Source organism: Octodon degus, unplaced genomic scaffold (genome assembly GCF_000260255.1).
Source record: "Octodon degus isolate 3935 unplaced genomic scaffold, OctDeg1.0 scaffold00476, whole genome shotgun sequence".
NCBI lineage: Eukaryota > Metazoa > Chordata > Mammalia > Rodentia > Octodontidae > Octodon > Octodon degus.
The window spans coordinates 68983-76707 of record NW_004525052.1 but is presented as its reverse complement, the minus strand read 5'-3'; positions in this window follow the sequence as shown (position 1 = coordinate 76707).

Sequence of the window (7725 nt, the reverse complement as noted above, 5' to 3'; positions counted from 1 at the left end):
ACTGGTCCCGCTGGCGCAGGGTAGCAGGAAACTCTCCGCACACTCCTGAACTTGTTCTTAATCCTAATGCAACTGGCATAACTGTTCTGCTCTTCTACTCTTGTAATTTCTTTGATACTGTAACAAAAAATGCCCCCCATCCAGGCAGTATACTTCTGTTTCTAATTGCTCACGTAATAGTTACTGTTCCAGATCTGGTTGCTCCTATCTTTTAGAAATGGTTAGTCACCGTGATACATAGCTGCTCACTATAATGCACACTGTATAAACCAATCCCCAACTAACAATCAATTCTGCCTTTTTACTTCCTGCTTCCTTATCTTACATCAACCCAGAACACTAGAGATCAAGGCCTGGTATTCTGGGAATGATCTCAATCAATGCCTGCTGATGTAAATAAATTTGCCTCCAAATTCTGGGTGTCATTTTAGTGTTTCTGTTTGTATTGCATCTGGTGCCTCAGCCAGGAAGACGTAATATGCTGACCTCTTCGGTCAACTGTTGTAACCCTCTCAGATGAAACAAGGACCTCTTCAGGTCCTAAGGAAAGATATGAGCTCAAAATTTCTCAAGTCCTTGTGGAAATAGGGAAGAAGATACCTGACTCACCAACCTCGATGCTCACATTAGACCCTGAAGTCAGGAAGACACTCTGCCTCTTTGTCTCCATATCTCTCTGCCTGACTTCCTTTCTTCCTGACTCTGTGCAGACCCCAAGTTATCTAGTCTGTCAGTCCCACTAAGTTCAAGGTAAAAAACAGCTTAGTCACCTGTTGTTAGCTAAGGCTACCCTCAAGGATCAGGAGTTGGATTATTTCAGCTCTAAGTGCTTGTTGAATGAATTTTTGAGTGGAACAGATTGTATAAGCAATAGGCTATCCTGTTTGTACACCAAGACTGGGAAACACTGTTTGCAGTGTGTATTTGGTCCTTACCTATGGTTCCATGCTGATCAACATATGGCATAACAATGGCCTCTCATTCTCTTTATCAAACTCATGTGACCATGAGGGTATCTGAATGGTATCTGTCTCAGGAACACCCGAACTGTGTCTGTTGTGCTACCAATCAAGGGTAAACAACATATACCATGGGGAGACAGGTTAAGTCCACAATCCTTGATTTCATCAAAAGGGTATTTTGTGTAGTTAATAATGAAACAAAACTTTTCTTTGCATCTCAAAGAAAATAATGAAAAAGAAGCCCATTCTTCCTGAGAGTTTTGATTTGTCTCCCTCTTCACCCACCACTTCAGTTCTTGCCACCTACAGCTTCACTTCCCACTCACAACTCATCTACTTCCAGCCAATTAAGCTGCTTCCAGGTAGTCATTGCCTGCATGTGGCCCCAGAAACCCACTACAAGACACATGTATCCTTATCAGATCTCACTATATAACATCAACCTAAGATAACTGCCAAAAATTCGTTCTGAATTCCACATTCTGACTGAAGAAAACTTGCACTATCAGTCCTGATGAATGAGCTGCGTGGTCTTTCCAAAGGTTGTGTTGCCTAGCAATAACCCAGTCAAGGGATCCTCAAAGACATCAAAAGGGAGGTTAAGACCTCCCACCTTCATATGTGTCTTGCACAACAAACATGATATCCTAATTGTCAAAAGAAACCCACACCTGTGGAGAGCCTCTGATTCAGCCTACCCAGAAAATCTCCAATATGTTCTGCCCAAGAGCCCTGAATCCAACTTGTTTCCTCCTTGCATTCATCAACCCCATGGTGCTGAGCCAGAGACACCACCATCCCCAATGCTCTCTCCTGCACCACAATGTTTTGTTCTCCCAGATTAACTCACTGGACACAATGGATGTGAAAGAATAAAAACTCTCCCAAAGTGGCTCCACACCTGTGTACCCACCTGCCAACATGGGATGACTGTCAGCAATTCCTTCTAACTCTGTTTAATACTGAAGAATTCCATTCCATTCTGGTTAAAGTCAAAAGTCTCTATTGCTGTGATCAATGCTGACACTTGGGAGAACACAGTTCCCCTGAACACATCCAAACTATGACAATAATATGACAGAGGGCCTTGAAGCCTCTGATCATTACTGCATTGCTCACTGTCAGGCCTCAAAGAGTGAGGTAAGAAGCTAATAAACATGTCTAAAGCTACTGAAGCTACCCACTGGAACCCCCACTGAAAAGAAATTCTGTCAAAGCATATCCTGTTACATAGATGGAGACTTTATCAAACATGAATTCCTCCTATATATGTCTGAGTGTAATATACCTCTCCTGGGACATGACAAGCATTCCTCACATTTGAGTTCACTGTGCTGGACTTGAAATTGGCCCTTCTTGTACCCTGGAAGGATGAATAGTGTCTACATCAGCCTGAAATGTTGACAATCATAACTGTAAATTTTGAGAAAATTGTTTCCACAAGTATGGACAAAGGACTCACACTCTAGGGCTTGCTATCAAGCATGCCCCTTTGGTGATTGAGCTTTATCCCAAGCCAACCCTAACCTGCATCAAACAACACAACTCTCCTACCTGTAAAGCCAGTTGAAGATCTTCAAGCTGCCAATCCCCTCCATATATGTTGGCTCAGTCTTCTGCCAACCATAGCCTGCTGGTACACCTCCTGGACCTAAAAAGAATGCATTTTTTTTCCTTCAATTAGCTCTTCTCAGCCAGCCTTTCTCCACAACTGATCTCTACTCAACTTCCTAGAGATTAAAATATGTGTTTCCTCTTTGAAAAAACACTTCTGATTAATGGCAATTCCAAGCTTCCTGCTAGAAAGACACAAAAGCTCTGCTACAATAATTGACAGAAAATTGTTACAATAAAGAAACTCCACCAATTCCTTCAAGCTGCTGGCTTCTATAAAACATGGATCCTTCAGTTCACAAAAACAATGATGCTTACTCTCACTGCTGGCCACTAGTAGTGCTCAGTCATTGACCTTTGCAAATACTTGTATCCAGTCATTAAGAGCTGCTGTCCCACTTTCCTCTATGCTCTAATAGCAACCATCCTTCTGATCAAGAAAGCTGACAAGCTCTTCTTAGACAGGGTCCTAACTGTGCAAGTACCACATACCATGCCAGGAAAAAACATTGATCCTCTAACAGATGCTGAGTACACACTTGATGGATAGAATAGTTGTCCTAGGATTCTAGTCTGACAGGCTAGATATGCTATGGTGAACTTAGACAGAGCTATTTTACACAAAAAAAATCTGCAGGAATGATTTTTACAGCAACATTCTTCCTGTCACTGTTTGGAAACCTGCCACCAATGATGCACAACGATCTGGTCCTTAAGGCCCTTCTGATGATCCAATTGGTAATAATCTAGTATTCCTAAAATATCAGAGCCAGACCTGCACCTGCAATTTGTTCTTCATGCTCAAGCAATTTCACTGGCACCCACACCCTTGCAGCAAACTCAAGCTTCAGTATCTGTGTCACTGGCCCCAATCTCTCATTCCCTAACTATACTAAGAAGAAAGGTTTGTAGCATCCTAGTGTAATAAGTCATCCCTAGATATGGTCTATCCTTGACCATTAGCAATGACTGTGGGCCTGCATTTGTAGCAGAGGTAACTTGAAAACTATATTAACTCAAAACTACATGCACCTTGTAACTAGTGAAAAGTCTGGCTATATTTGTAGACATTCCTGCATGCACATATAAACTGGGTACCTATTAACTACCTGTACAAGTTTCAGGAATCCAGCTATATGACAACTGAAAAATTTGTCTGGACAGCTCTTCCAAGGCTCACTATGAAGAGACAACACAGGTACTAATGAAGCCTGATTATAGCATCCATAGGATTTCTCCATAACTATTCTCACTGATGTCTTTGTCTTTTTAGGATGCTTACTCCAGTCCTTGCATCTATGCCCCCTACTAGATGTTGTTATTTAGAGGGACCTTAAACAGAATGAATGTTTGTCACTGAGAGAATCAAACAATCAATCAAACACTTGGCTAAGATTTGACGAGGATCCAAGACACACTGGACACTCTTCTGGATCACATGAACTCCCTCACTACCTTGCCAGAGTAATGTTACAGAACAGAAAGTCCTAAATTCTAGATGTGACTTATCTCAGAAGATCAAATGTAATATGCCCAGCAAAGATTTCCCAGGGAAATATAACAGAAAATCACAAGGCCACGAAGTATATATCAGTTTCTTTGTGCACAGGTAATAGTTCGTGTTCCATATCTGGTTGCTCCTGTCTCTTACACACAATTGATCACTGTGATGTATAGCTGGTGACTATGATGCACATGGGCCTCTACACTTCCTGCTTCCTATTTCATGTAAGCCCTATATCACCAGAGATCAGAGTCTGCTGTTCTGGAAATGATAGCAATCTGTGCCCATCAATATAAATAAATCTGCATACCAACCCTTGGTGTCACTTTGGTGTTTCTGCTTGCTGTTGCACTGTCTCCAGATTACTGACTCATTTGGCATTTTTTCCCAGCTGACATCTTGAGCTGTTCCCATTGTAAACATGTTGCTATAAGACAGTCCTGATCTGTTTAATCCTGAGGCAGGAGATGGGGCATGGCAGCACGGCTCCCAGGCAAGTCAAGCAAGACCCACCATGTAGAGAGATTGGTTCACTACAGGCACAGATCAGCAGCACCTGAGTCTGCCATGAGGTCAAGAGGTCAAGCCAGACCCTGCACTGGATACTCATTTTCTGACACAGAACAAGTTGAACCTACCACCTGAAGCCAGTCTTCTCCCTGAGATCCAATGGGACCACCTGTGTCAGCTCCCAAGAAGATATAAAAAGAGCAGCAGTGGGCCATAGCACGGCCCTCTTGTTCTTGGCATGACTTGTTTTGCTTGCAGGATATCATTTCTCTTTTTCTTCAAAGAACCCTTCTCTTCTTCAACTCTTCTTTTGTACTTTTTTTCTTCTCTTCTTACTTTTGCTCTAAAATAAATGCTCATCTTTCACAATCACCAGTTGCTTCATCCAATTCCTTGAATGGGATGATAAGAACCTGCAAAACACTGCTTGTCCCAGCAACACCTTAAGACAATCCTGTTGTTCTTTGTGCACAGTTCCAGGATGTTAATGAAGCCACAGATGAAATTCTGAGTCACAGAACTTTCCATCACCATCTACATCATCTAGGCTTTCTCAAACAACTCATTTTTCAGTAACAAACTTCGGGTCTGCCCCCAACAAATACAGTTGAACTCTATACTGGTCATGGTGCTAAAATGATTATTTTTAAAAAACACAGTGTTCTTTCATAACTTGTTGAAATTAGCTCATATAATCCCTGGCATGTCAGACAGGGAACTGTAATATTTAGACACTGCTTAGTGAAAAATCCTTCACCAACTAGGTGGCTATGGCCTGACTACTTACAAGAAATGATCTTCTCCATGAGTTGACTGTAGCTCCAGTTACCAATGGCTATTACATTGCCATTAATCTGAGGATCCACTAGCCACCCATGACACAAAGAATATCAAGATAAAATACTGTAGATTCTAGTGTATATTCAAACACTTTAACCAGTAAATCTATGTCTCTACACCTCTCTGAGACAGGTAACATAGTGAAATAAGTATGAGAAAAGCTGTGTAACCTCATTAGTTTTGGCACCTGACTCTACCTGATTCTACCCTCCTATGTGGCTTTGGGGAAGTTCTCATCTTGTCTGTGCTCTTTTTTCCCAAAAATTAATTAGTCTGTGGAAGCCATTTCCTGCCTTCCCATCAGGCTTTCTATGACTGGCACCAGGAGGCACAGTGAGTGCCAGATGATTCAGCCCAGCATGAGCAAGGTCCTGAGGTCAGGAAAGTCTACGATGGTAGCACTCCAATGTGAGGATTGAACAGATGCACTTTGTTGGCCTGTCTTCACCTTAGAGGGCGAGAGAAATAATAGGTCAAAAGCTTGGGTCAGGTGATTTTTAATTTTCAGCCTCAGATAGAGTTTCAATTTTGCCTCACCCATATCCATGTGAAGTGACTCAAGCATCCCCACCCTCTAAAGCAGGATCTTGTCAGTGGCAAGTGATTTGTGTGACTTTTGAAGGCAAAATCCTTATGCTTCACTGTTTATTTTATTTGTTTGACTGGAGATTGAACCATGGCCTTGCACTTGGTAGGAAACCACTGAGTCTCTGAGCTACATGGCTGGCCCTGTTTTGTCATTTTAAACAAAGCCAAAGCAGAGAGAGGCTGGAATCTGTGGACACATCTATCTCCATATGGGGTGATTCCACTCTGACTCCTAAAAGGAGCAGGGAGTTGACAAACTTCACAGTGAGGATGGACACAGCACTGACAGACAAGAGTGGCAGAAGTCCACCAACTGAACCAAACTCTATGATTGTAGAGCTTAGAGTCTTCAGGAAAGGAGGACAGAGAAAGAATAGTAGGGTGGAGCTAAGAGATAAAGGTCACAAGGGGCAGAAAAGGCATCCAGACAGTAAAAAATACAGCCCAAAAAAATAGGGAGAGAAGTGTCCAGCTCATAGAGACACATATGCAAGACAGACAGCCTCCTCATGACTGTGTTCTGATATCACCACATCACATCTCATTGTCTTTTATCACCTGTTGCATCCCTGCTTTTGAGTCTCACTGATTGGATGTTTCTCAACCCTGCTGGCTGCTTCATTCACCATTTCTGTTTCTGTGGCTATCGTTAAATAAGAGAGCTGCAGAAGAAGAATACTGGACACCAGCAGGCCAGAGAGAGAAGGAGAAACGGAGACAGAGACAGAGAAACCTGACAGTCACATGCAGACTCATATGTGTTGGCACACAATATTCCCACCACACAAATAAAAACACATGGAATCTCTTAGTCAAGGTGAAGTCACAATGAGCAGACCCATTTTCCCATATAAACAACCATTAAATGGAAAACATACACATAAAAATGGACTGGACATCAGATAATAAAGGACAATGATATCTGAAATGGGAATTGAGACAGTTAACCCACAATGGCATGAGGGGATGACCCTAGGAGGGTTTCAGGCTGCCATGCAGGAAGCAAGAAGCAGCAGAGCCCAATGTAATCCCTGAATCAAGGAGGAGTTGTAGAGTCTGAGGAGACCAAGATAATTGAAATTCAAAGAACACAATAATATGCTGTGAAATTCCACTCCTTTCCTGTCTGTGAGAAAATGCCCTGAAACTAGGCAAGAGCTATGAGAAAGAATTACAGGAAATAGCAAGGCAAGGTGGTGCACACCTGTAATTCTAGCACTCAGGAGGCTAGAGTTAAGAAGATTACTTCTAGTTCAACACTAGCCTGGGCTACATAGTAAAACTGAGGATGGTTTGGAGTAAGTAGCCAAATCCTTAAACAGCAGCAGTAGTAGCAGTACTAGCAGAAAAAACAACACAAGTCATGAAAATAGTCAGTGCCACATATGGGGTCAAGAAAGAATGTCTGTTCATCAGCTGGACTGAAAGAAGTTCACAATTCATAGTGTTGGGACTCGGGAAAATTTTGCTTAGCAGTAAGGAATAATTGTTCCAACACTCTCTGAAAAAAAGATATCAAAAGCAAGATCCAAAAGTTCAATGTTTTGAAATAAAGTATTTGTATTCCTGAACAATTCTCAAGAATATTCTTATGGATACAAATATCCCATATTTTAACATGTTAAAATTCACAATGTCTGGAATTATAGAATAATTATCACACAAAGATGCTAGAAAATAATACCCAGAATGGCGTCTAGGCTGCGC